Here is a 12,578-nt window from a genome sequence, read left to right on the forward strand (position 1 = left end):
ATGGGGAGAGCACAGGAAAAATGGACATTTTGATTCATGCTTTTGGGCCAGAAAGTGATGGCAGCTACTTTGGGCTCCCCCCCAGTCCAGAGTGTGATGATTCCCTTTTCACTGCCATCTCTGGTCAAGCCCACACAGGAGAGCAGAGGAGAGACATCTGGCACTGGAATTTGGCAGGCTCCTGAATAGGATGGAGTTTGTTTGAACCTCTGCCCTCCTGAGAATGAGGTAAGGAGAATTTGGGGTGAGAAGGAGAGAAAAGGGGTGCCACCTAGAGCTTGCTTGGGATGGACCTTGGAAAATGCCCTGTGGCTCCCGTGGGACAGGAGAGGTGTCAGAGTGAGCGAGGAGACAAGAGCAGAAGTCGGCTGGGAGAGGATGGAAAAATTTAAGGAGTTGGAGGGAAGAGAGAATGTGGGAGCTGATGAAGAAATTAAATAGCAAGGAAGAGAGAAATGAGGAAGAGTGAGAAGGCAGACACCTGAACTATATTTGGAGGCTGAAGTTAGTCAGTCCTAGATCTATACTTAGGTACTAAATAAATGTTTCAAAGAGATCCTGAGCATTCATCGCCTTCACTAGAGCTGCAGAATCCTCAGCACTTCTGAAAAGGAGGCCAGGCAGACTCTGAGCATGTAGCCCAGTTCCAAGCTCCCTATATTTCAGTTGTCTGGGTTTTTCAGGTTGCATTCTAGGTTTTATCTTGATTTTGTGGTTTACAATCAGCTTTGAATGTTCCTCCTGTTGAACAAAGTTGTTTCGGTTTTGAATTGCTGCAGAGGGATGAGAGATTTTGCCCTGAGACCTTTAAAGCATCTCCAGCTGCCTCAGAAATCCCCCTTGGAAGCTGCTCCTCTCTTGGCTAGGGGCAGCATTATAGGACATGGACTGGGAAAAGAACAGTGTGTGCTCCCTCCCAGGTCTGCAAATGCATCATCCAGAGCCAGGGACCCCTCTGTGACCTGACTATTTGTTTCCATGCTTGATTTTACCTCATAAAAGGGAGGATGGGAAAGAGATAAGGGAAGAGCAGCAAAGCCAAGCAAGATGTGCAGGCTGTGCCCTGCTGAGCCAGCAGTGACCTCCCATGGCAGAAGGCACAGGGAGGGACATGGTGACAGCACTGCCAGAGCACACACAGCCAGCAGACACACCTTAGCTTTAATGCATTTCTCTGCCCTTTTCTGTGTTCTGTTCCCTCTGCTTTCCTGCCTCTTTGCTATCCCATAAAACTTCAAAGGCTGACCCACAGATTTGGCTTAGAGGTGGAGTTTGCCTTTCTCCCTCACGAGCACCAGCAGCTGTGCAGTGACCCAGACAGCTCAGCCTCTGCTCCAGGGACAGCTTTTGTCGTGTCCCTCCTGCAGGAAACCCTTCTCTGCCTGGCACAACCCATCCACTGCCCCAGCTCAGGCTGCTGTATCTCCCCAGCCCAGAGCCACCCTGGGCCACCAAGGAGGAGAAGGAATCATTCCTGTGAGCCTGGCAGGGTGTGAAGCCCTGGGAGAGGCTGGGGGCTCAATCCCAGCTCTGTGGGAGATCAGGCTCTACAAGCAGGACCTGGGTGACTTCATCCTTCAAAGGAGGAGCTGGAGCAGTTTGATCCCTTATCTCCTTCTGGGATGCTCACATGGGCTGACTCTGGGATTTGAAACCAACAAAAAGGAGCCAAAATGTCAAACCTCACCAATTTCTAGCTTGACTGGAAAATAAAGTAGATGTTGGATTTTAGTTTAAAGACCAGAATATGTGAATGCCATCCCAGCCAGGATGGAAGCTGAAGCATCTAATTCTAATGAATGTGCAGATGTGCCTGTTAATAAAGCTCTGAGAGCAAGTAATTGCTGCTTTTTGTACTACACAGCTCAGACTCTGTGTAGTAAATGGGAAGGGCTGCCAAATCCCATTTGTTACTTCTAACACGCTCTGTGTTATGGCTTGTTTCTATGGCAATAATCCCAAGAAGGATTTCATGTCCACACAGATCAAGAAATAAATCTCATGGACGTACAGCTGTCTAGATGAGGAAAAGAAAAAGTTAAAACAGCTGTGAACTTGCAGGACACATCCTGTCTTCAGCATAAAACAGAACTCACAAGCAATGATTTATTCGGTGCAATCCCTCACTGTCAATGCAATTTTTAATATCAAATAGAAACCCATCTAAACAGGATATTGCCTGAACTTCTGCATCTTATTAAATGAGAAATCTTGCTGAAATACATGGTAATGCTTTTTAAGAAAAAGTTATGTTGTTGTTGTTTTTTTTAATGAAATAAAACAGCAGTATAACTGTCACTGGGACATCTGTCTTGGGTATTGTAAAGAAATTAAACTTGACTTTTTATTATGAAGTTCCTAGTCTAACCTCACATTTTCAGACAAAGCCTATGTCATATCTGAGCTGGTGCATGATTGCCACCTTACTTGCCACCAAAGAAGACCTGAAGGTTTTAACAGATGCCTTTTTGCTCCCTTTTACTGATATTGTTAGGTTCACAGCAGGATGAGGCCAGCTGTACAAAGGATAAAAACCTCTTGCTCTAAGCTTGAAAATAACTAACACTGCTGTTTGGCAGACATGAATTCAGGACAGGGACTTCTCTGCTCACACCACCTAATTTCTTTTTCTGTTCATGCATTTCCAGAGCTCTCTTTTCAAGAGCACTAAATAGAAACAAGATCTTTCTTTGAAAGAACCCAAATACGCAGACAAGATTCTGCTGTCAATCACCTGCAGAACACAGAAACAACAAGGGAAGCACTGAGAGGAAAACAAACAAGCAAACAACTAAGAAGATTTGTCTTATTGAGCTCTCTGGATAATGGAAAAGGCAGGCAGTGTAGACAGAGGCAGTGACAGGATGAGGGGCAGCACTCCCAGCTGCAGCAGAGCATTTCCAGCTGAAGAGAAAATCATCCCCTGAGCACTGTGTGAAATTGGAAGAGGGACCTGGGAATAATGTTCAGTTGCCACCGTGGGAGGTTTTCAAAATTCAACTGGAAAAGGCCCTGAGCAAACTTCAAGCCCGGCTTGGACTAATGACCACAAGAGGTCCCTTCTGATTAGCTTCTCTGTGATTCTAACACACATATTTCTCAACCCCTTCAAGTATTGCCCCATTTCTGAGCTTTTTAATATAAACCCTGGCAAGTAAAAACTGAGTCCAGGCTATCAGATATTTGAAAAGAAATCCATCTTGGCATAAAAAGTTTTTTTCACTTTTCATGGAAACAACAGCATTAATGAGGTAAAAATGACTCAAAAACCTCACTTGAAAACCACTCAGACTTAACCTGAAGTCAATGAGATTTAAGCATGTGAACATTCAGAGGCTGCTTCCATGAACTTTAGTGCAATTCAACACACAATGTTTTGCTGTTCCTCTCATTTCAGAAGCAAATCAGATGCCAATTTCAGTTGATAAATGGTGCTCTGGAGGAAGTGCTGCTGGTGAGATGTCAGTGAAGGACAAAATCCCATCCCCAGCATGCAGAATGACTGATGATACAGGTGGCTGCACACACATGGCATTTAAACTACCTCTGTGCCCTGAAGGGATGCGACCTGGAGATGGGAAAATGTTTCTGGGACTGGCCTCTGTTACACAGAACCTCCCTTGTGGCAGAGGCAGGGCATGTGCCTCCTTCCTTGCCTATGGAAAAACAAGGTGGTAAATTGGAAAAAAAATAGCAGACTGGACTCAGCACTACACCTGGAAAAAGGCAACACCAAACGCTGCTGGTCTGGTCTGGTAACATCTTGCATTAATTTTACCAAAATGTTATGTCCACCAGCAGTGGCCCAGAAAAATCAGCACCACCATTTTTTAAATAATGACAATACACAGCCTTTGCTCTTTCTCCACTGACCAGAACAGCTCGGTATTCCAACACAATGCTGAAAAGAGGCAATCCACAGATACTTCTCACGACAAATTATGCTGCTTATACAAAAATATTTCAGGAGCTAAAGCGTGGAACCAAAGCATCACCAATGCTTGGGAGACAAGCTACCCACAAACTCTGCACCTATCTACACCTGCAAGTGCCTCAAAACCTCTGCAAAACCACTGCCCAAACCTGGAAGACTGAGGAGGCTTAAAGGAGCCCTAAGCAAGCAAACAACATGGATCTGTGGCAAGAGAGGCTCAAGGTGCTATGGATGGCTGCAGGCTGCCAGCTGTGCCTCCCTGGGCCAGGCAGGTGACCTGCAGCCCAGCCAGGAGGGTCAATGCCCACCTGCATCCCCCAGCCCCACCATTTGCTGTTCCAAGTGTCCCCATGGCAAGCACAGTTAATGCTTACGTGGACATGAAATGTTCAGGAAACATTTAATGTGGTTTTCAGTGCTTTGATGTGATAAGTGTTTTATCCTTTATCAAAAGCTTAATCACGCTGTTTACTTTTGATCTTCATTTCATCTCTGCCTTCCATCTGCTGTGCCTCTCTCAGGGGGAAACAAGAGCTGGTACTGTGTGACGAAAGGAGCGGGGCTGCCGACTTATCTTCCCACCCACTTCACTTTCGGATTAACCAAATAAATAAAAGCCTTCCCACTTCAGCGATGAAAAGCACAAGCTTCTGACAATCTCCCAGCAGAACTGCAGGAGCTGGAGAAGGTGGTAAGGGAAGGTGTGGAGGCTGGAGTGTCCATCTGTGCCAGGAGGGAGGCTCCAGTGTCACTCAGTGTTCAGGGAGAACGGGCAGGGGACAAACCAAGGGTATGGGAGACAAACCAAGGTCAAGCACTGATTTGGCAAGACTGACTTTAACAAGCATACCTAACCCAGAGTGAGTTGGGAGTCATGATAGGAGACATCTCCCATCCCAACTCAATCCTGCAAAAGTCTTTTCTGATCAAAAAATCACCAAAACCACAGTTAAAGGGAGACAGCTCACTATTAAACATTTTGATTTAGTGACCAGGTCTAGTACCCAGCCATCGCTATGTGGGGAACAAACCCTGCTCCCTGTCAGGACAGCACAGACACACTGAGGTCTCATCTGCCTCAGTACCTGCCCACTGCTGTCACACAAGCCCTAAATACCACTGAGCTCAGCAGAAACTTCAGTAACAGATGCTCATTTTTCTTTACATTACTTTCAGTAATTTTCCAGCTATTCATCTTTGCTGACAAAAAAAAATAATTCAGTAGATAATCATAATGAGTTAAAATTCAGATTTTTCTCTGCTTCTTTTGTAGGGGGGGAAGCAGAGGAACGAGGAGAAAAAATTTCTAGTGTTTCAGAATACAAAAGGAAAACCACTGCAAAGTAATTGCTTCCAGTTGCCAAAGCCATGGTTATAAATGTATTTTCAGCAAGAGTACCTGGCATTAACAAACTCAATGTATTTGATGCTGATGTAATTAGGAAACTGGTAGCAGATGTAACTTTCTTTTCACCTTTTCACCAGGCCCCAAAACATTCAATTTACAGCCCATGAAGTTGTGAGATTGCTGAAAACTCAACCTGCCAATCCCAGTACTGCTGGAAATGGTTAAATGAGCAATATAATGAAGTCTCTACACGAGTTAGAAACACAAAGGAAGCACAAGGGATAAGAACAGTGGGGAAAAACATTTAACTGCAATATTCTCCAAACTCAATAATAATGATTACATCTCAATGCAGGTTCCCTCCCCTTTCCTACCCACTCACTGCAGCAGCTGAGGACTTCACTGAGATTCCCATGAATGAGATTGCAAGAGCAGCAAGTGAATTTATGGCTTTGGATATCTAATCAGAATTAGATGACAATTGTGTTTCCTTTGATCCCACCTGGTTCTCACCTCTTACTCATCCACCCACACAGATCACTTCTCTAAAGAGTTTACCCAATGGAGCCTTCTTTGAGAGGAGAGGAAGGAAAACTCCTCACAAATCTAAAGCAGCAACCACAAAAAGCAACCTTGGGTAAAGGAAAGGAAGGAGAGCTGAGTAGCAGAGAGGACAGGACAGGACAGGACAGGACAGCTCTGTGATGTGCTGAGGTGCACAACACTCCAGAGCAGGGGATATGGGCTAAGAGCCTCAGGGTGCCTGGAAAACTTTTCTTCTTTTTCTTCTGCAAAATTGAACTCTACAGAAATTACTGGGCTCTACAACTCCACAGATTTACTCCAGGCTAGAACAAGATCCTTTGTAATTCTGAAAGAAATGCACATAGGTGCACTCAAAACTGCAGCAGAGTCAGTGTATGTCTGCCTGCTGAATTTATTCCATCATGTCGGGAAAATGATCCTAGAGGTAAAATGATCTTGTACTAGAGGTTCATGAGAAATATCTTGCAGTCAGAAAAACAGCCATGCTAACCAATTACCTCGAAATCTGATGGACATGCCTCAGAAAGAGGCCCAATTTATAGGTAAGGAGGCATTAAATCAATTACCAGCACAGTGCAAGCAAGAACAAGGTCACCTTGCTGAAGGAATATTTCTGTTTATGCTCATGTCAGAGTATTTTGCTCAATAGAGAAAAATGAAAACCTGATTATCATGAATTTGGTAGACTGGTCTGAAGTAGAATGTAAATCAGAAAAGAGAAGATTTATGGCCAATTAAATTGAACTCCAATCAAAATCCCATTCAGGCAACTGTTCCCTGGGGGCTTCAATTTGTTAGTGCCACATTTTTTTAATAACTTTCTTTTTCATGTAACATCAGCAATAATAAAAGCCCTTCAATAACAAGCAGAGCCATGAACACGTTATTTATCTTAAAATGCCATCATTGCCTGGAATCAGAAGGCATTGAAAGGATGAGCTGTAATCACTCAAGAACAACCCCCCACAACACTGCAATGGGTGTAAAGCTTTTTTCTTAGTCTCAGAGCAATTTCTCTTTTCATTAATCTGGTTCAAGTCTGAAGTATTTCTCCTGAGTAACAGGGAGTTGGTGCTGACCCTGCCATGAGACCAACACCGCCTCTGATGTCTCAGACCCTCTCCCAGTGCTGTGTGCACGTGGCAGACATGGCCAGTGGCAAATCTGTGCCTCATCATTAGCAGAATTTTAGAATTATTAGAATTATCTGGCTATCAACATATTCCAGATGCCCTTGACAATATTCAAATGCATGCCAAAGGCAGCAGTCTGGATTTCTCTCTTTAGGCTAGGAAATCTATTTTCTGCTCTAATGTGCCTCTCTCTCCCCTTATGCCTCCCTTTCCTCCTGAGTTCCTGGTATCCTGGTAAAACCCTTAGACAATATAAAAACTGGTGTAAAGAATTTTTTTTTAAAGTAAAATTTATCCTCTCTTTTTCTCCTTAGAAATCATCCTTTATCCTCTTCCTCCCTTTTCTTAAGGAAAGAAAGAGGCTCAACAGAACATAAATGGAAAAAGGAAAATGAGAGTGCTTAGGGTGAGAATGAATTACTGCCCCTTTTGTTAAACACAAAATTGCAAACTCTGCCCTCAGTGAAGTCAGAGCTCAACCAGGCATGGACAGAGAGGGAAATCCCGGAACAAAACCATGCAGGCAGCATTCCCAGAAACCACTGACATCAACAGGAGCCTTTTGGCTCAGTTCAGTCGTGGCTGATGGGACACCACTGAGCCTGCCTGGAAATCAGTCAATGCCTGGATTTTCTTGCTTCAGCAGTGGAAGTGGTGAGGAGAGGAAGTTATTTAAGGACAACTAACACTTGTCAACCTGCAGGGCTGTGTGGCTTTGTCGGGCAGCCTGGGCTGTGGCATCATCAAACTCACACTTGACAACACGAAGGCTGCTGTGGGAATTGTATTTAATATCCAAATACACAAGTGTGACATCCCAGCTGCCTTCAGAACTCAGCAGCCACCTCCTCCCAGGAGCAGCTTCTTCCAGGCCAAGCCTGGAGGAATCAGAGAGGCTTAAAAGCAGCATGGCACAGTCTGGCCCCTGCAGCACCGACGGTTTTGCAGGAGGAAGGACGCCTCTCCCCAGCTCAATGAATGCTGTCTCCACTGCATGCTGCCAGAATGACAATGGAAAGCCCGTAAATAAAACAAAAATGCAGATCTCAGTCCTCCTCTCATGACATCTTGGTGAGAACAAGCCCTGACAGGAATAAAAAAACCTCCCACACTAAGCAAAGCAACTCTGCTATTTATGCAGGAGGAAGAAGGAGAGCTGTATATCAAACAAATAATTACAAGAGCAGCTTTATCAGTCCCTGCTGATTACTCTCAGCTCAGTTTGATGATTCTGCCAGCGCTCTGCAGGTTGTTCAGAGAGGTGGATGTCACAACATTTTACTTGCAGTTCTTTCATTTATTAGCACCCACTGCTACCTGTCTCTTAGTCAAAAATCTTGGCATACATTTAGAAATTGGTCTCCTGGAGTCTGTCAGGGAGGTTTAAAAACCTATAAATCATATTTTTATACACATACATTCTCAGACAGACTCCACATGTGAATATGAAAGCTTAATGATGCATTTTGGGTGTTACATACGTAAATGCAGTTATATAGAGACACACACATTTATGTAAGTGCACCCCTCCTCCTCAATATGTAAATACAGAAATTCAAGTAACTGCTTATCCCTGCTCCAGTTTGAGTGGGACAACATTTCTGTTGACCTCTTTTCTTCCCCAAATTTGCTAAAATATTAAATGGAAGAGAGTCTCCTTTTTATCTCAGAGAACATCAACACATTCTGAAGAGCAGCATAAGCTCTGACTGTCACCAATATCAATTTATCACCCCTGTTCATTACACTGTATTCAAGCAACGTTCATTTATCAGATTAGGAGCAAAAATCCAGGAGACCTTTGTGCCAATTGCCAGAGTCTGGAGGCATCCCTGAGATTTATGTCCAGCTGCAAGGCATCCTTTGTGTGGAGCATCTCTGTGCTCTGGTGTGCAGTGCCTGGCCGAGGGGACAGACAGCTAAGCACCTGATTTATGGTGCTCACATCCCCGAGCCTCAAATCACCTCCAGGGGCTGTGCACAGGACTGTGGGCAGGAAAACTGAGAGGTCAGAGCTGAGCCTGCCAGTGATGGATCCAGCCAAGTCCTCCCTCCCAGCCCTGGCCAGGAGAGGACTCAGACACTCAGGACTTCCCTCCCTGGCAGGGAGGGTGGACAGAGCACAGGGGCTCAGCACAGCCAGCACCAGGCTCCAGCCTAGACACAGATTCAGGTTATTTCATCCCAGCAGCCTCAGAGTGCTCCAGACTGATGAGCAGGCTCTCATCCTCTACGGGTGACATATGGACACGTCTCCCTAAAAGAGATGAGCTCGTGAGCTTCTGGATTTCCCCTTCTGGAGCACCATCTGTGCCCATCCCAGTCCCACCACCCGCTGCCACAGCCTGACCCGAGGCAGCTCTGAACCTCCTGCACAGCCTGGGAAGCAGCAGCAGCATCTGTAGCTGTCCCCAAATTCAAACACATTCATGCTGGAATACGCTCAAACCCCTACAAGTTCAGCCTTCGTTTGGGCAGGCAAGGAGTCTTCGGCTGACAGATTTTCTCTGGCTGCATTAAGTATTAAAAAAAAAGAAAAAAAAAGAAAGAAAGAAGAGGCTGCTGACATTTAGGATAACGCTGCAAGTCTGTAGCCTGAAAATAAATCTCTCTGCTTCAGAAGGAGGAAATCTGAGCTGCAGGCCAGGTGAGGGTGCTGAGCCCACATCCTGGGGCTCCCAACACCCCAGGGAAGCACCATGCTCACCCCCAACCACCCCTTCCCCAGGGGACACCAGCAAGGGAGAGTCACTGCTGAGCTGACTAATTGCTCATTAGCCGAAATTAACTCTGCAAGACAATTCTGTGATCACTGCTAGAAGTCTGTCATTAAAAAGGACTGCAGACATTAATTCTTAGCTTCCAATCAAAGCACCAGCGATGTGATGCCCTGGCTTTGGGATCAACAATCTGCTCTCACAGAATCACAGGAATTGCCTGTGGTCCATCCAGCTCACCCACCTGTCTCACCCTGGCCACCACTGGCTGCATCCTAGAAAGGCAAGAGCACTGCAGGGGGCAGAAATACAGCACTTTACTCACTACAGCAGCCTCTTTCTGCTCATGAGTTAGAAGAATAGTTCGTACCCTGAAGCATGAGATTTAACATCCATCCAAAACCTGCTCTTGTTAGTGACTCTCAGTGCCCATGCAGAAATTATAACCCTCAGGAAGCAGCACCAGAACCCTTCCTAGAGCAATGGTGGGAGTTCAGTGAAATACACTCGTGTCAGAGGAGCTGATTTTAAATATTAGGAGATGAGCTTTTTCTTGGCATCATTCCACTGATTTTTGTGGTATAAAACCCAGGGATGAACATGGTCCAAGATATACACAAAATGAGCTAAATTCTGAACTGCACTTGCTGACCCCATAACTCTTCAGCAGTTGAAATGTGGGCTACAAAGCCAATTTCCATGAAGGACATGTCCAGTTAACAGTGGGAGCCTGTGCTGCCTTGAGCCGTGTGAGCACTCTACTGAGATTTTTCCCACATAATCTACATTCATTCCATACTTTTTGGAAGTGCCCCTCAAAAGATGGTGTCAAGGGTGCAAATCCTATAGATCAAAAAGATCTGCGACCCGTCAGAAGGCACAGAGCTTTGATTACTCATTATTCTGGTGTTCTGAGAAGCCCCAAAGAACACACATGGGTTTTCTTCCCCCCAGCCTCCTAGGCTTCAGGGCAGCAGCTTGTCTAAGGTATAGGCAGCCCAGATGGGGACATAGATACCCCTCTGGAGTGCTTGGAAAAGGATATGCTGTACAGGAACACAGTGAAAATCCCAATTTGTGTCTACAGATAGCACCCAACATATAACAACTATATTCATTCCTTCGTTTTCCATACTGTTTAAGCAACAGTGAGGTTTTTAAAGCATCAACTCTCACTGTTACGAAATTGTACTATTTTAATAATATAACAAACTGGCTGATACAAAATTTGAATGTACACCAGAGATGTTACCCTGTGGCTAAATGTCTCACCCTTGCTTAATCTTCTCAGGCTCCAGACCTGCACAGACAGACACAGACACAGGACTTTAAACTCCACAGGGGAATTTCTGGTAAAACTATGCATCTACAGATATGCAAACACGGAGTATTTGCAAAAGGAAGAGTCTAATGTCACCTGTAATCTCTCAAGCCTGGAGATTTATACCTGCAATTGAAGAAAACCCTTGACTTTCCACTCCGCATGGGAAATCGGATGAATCACATGCTCAGATTAGGTCTGGCATCACCTCATAGCTGGGACCATATTCTTACCATCTTATTTCTGTTCTGTGGCCTCAAAAACCTCTAGAAATCAGTGTGAGTATTCCAAAAGTATGATTCTGCTCATGTGGACAAGGGGAGTCACCTTTGCTCCCCAAATACAACGGATGGCTCAAGTCAATATCTACAGCAACCAGGTTAGAGATCACATTTAAAAACCCAGTCTCTGGTATTTACAAATTTTCTAGGAGTGCTAATACCAAACCCAGAAATGTGCAACTTGTCTTGAAATGTTTATTCAACTAAATAATTATTTCAGTTTGAATAATTCTAAAGAAGCTGAGCCAGCATCCTGCTGCAAACAAAGAATATTGACAAGAATACTGCTGTATGTTCAGTTTAAGGCAGTAACTCCAAGATACACACAGCCCTTCACCAACTGGATATCAACCAAGTAGGAATATGTGACAGCACAGAGTGGCCTCAAGGACTATTTTAGTACTATTTAGAGTTTAAATATCATAGAGATTGGGGGTCAAGCCAGCAGTGTGTCCAAAACCTGCACAGGGTGAGTTCCCAGAGCAACACACCCTCCATGGACCCAGACTTTGGGCACAGGCCTCAGGCTGTACTCACACAAACATTTACTGCTGCAGGAGGATGGACAAGGATAGGTGGAGTTTTCATTGCTGAATGCTTTGCTAGGATGTCCCCAGCTGCAGCTAGGATGGACACAGGGAATGAAAATCTGATTAAGAAACAATCTGAACTCCATAAAGGGGAAACCATGGAAGTGAGGAATGCTGTGAAATGTGCAGTGCTGAGTGAAACCAAGAAGTGGGGCTGCGTGTTGGTTTGTAAACAATGCTAATTAGACCAGAAAAGGTAAGAATGGCAGAGTCTCACACAAGCCTCCACTGAAGTTTCCAGCAGCACAGCTGAGGAGCCGAAAGACCACAAACAAACAGTACAGCCCCTGCTCCTGGCTGCACCACAACTCTGCATTTGGACCTGGTGTATGGTTATTCTGGGCTTTGGGAGGGCACTTGCAGATCCAGGATGCTCTCCTGGCATTTCAAATGTTCAAATTCCCATTCCAGCCGTCCCTGCTGTACTTTTAGATGGCACTGAAATTTCACAGACTGTACTTCCCCACCGAGAGAATCTATTTAGGAGGGAAGCGGGGAGGTAACCAGCTGGAAACCCATGATGGAGGAAAGACTACTTGTTACCTCCCCGAGGGAGACAGAGGAGAGTAAAAGTTAATGGAAGGATAATCAGGAACTCTTCAGGGATATCAGTTTATATGCCAGGAGCATATATAACTGAGACTTGTTTGCATATCAAGAAAGTACAGGAGAAGGTGTGACAGCCAAATGCAGCTTATGAAAATATGG

The 12,578-nt window shown here is 45.0% G+C and overlaps 1 protein-coding gene across 1 annotated transcript in view; it reads right to left on the reverse strand.

Annotated features, from left to right (window-relative positions):
* Positions 1-12,578, reverse strand: part of RASGEF1C (RasGEF domain family member 1C) — a 73,058-nt gene that overhangs the window by 32,112 nt on the left and 28,368 nt on the right. The gene's annotated exons all lie outside the window — the stretch shown is intronic.

Source organism: Lichenostomus cassidix, chromosome 13, assembly GCF_008360975.1.
Source record: "Lichenostomus cassidix isolate B80296 chromosome 13, HeHo_3.0, whole genome shotgun sequence".
NCBI classification, from domain to species: domain Eukaryota; kingdom Metazoa; phylum Chordata; class Aves; order Passeriformes; family Meliphagidae; genus Lichenostomus; species Lichenostomus cassidix.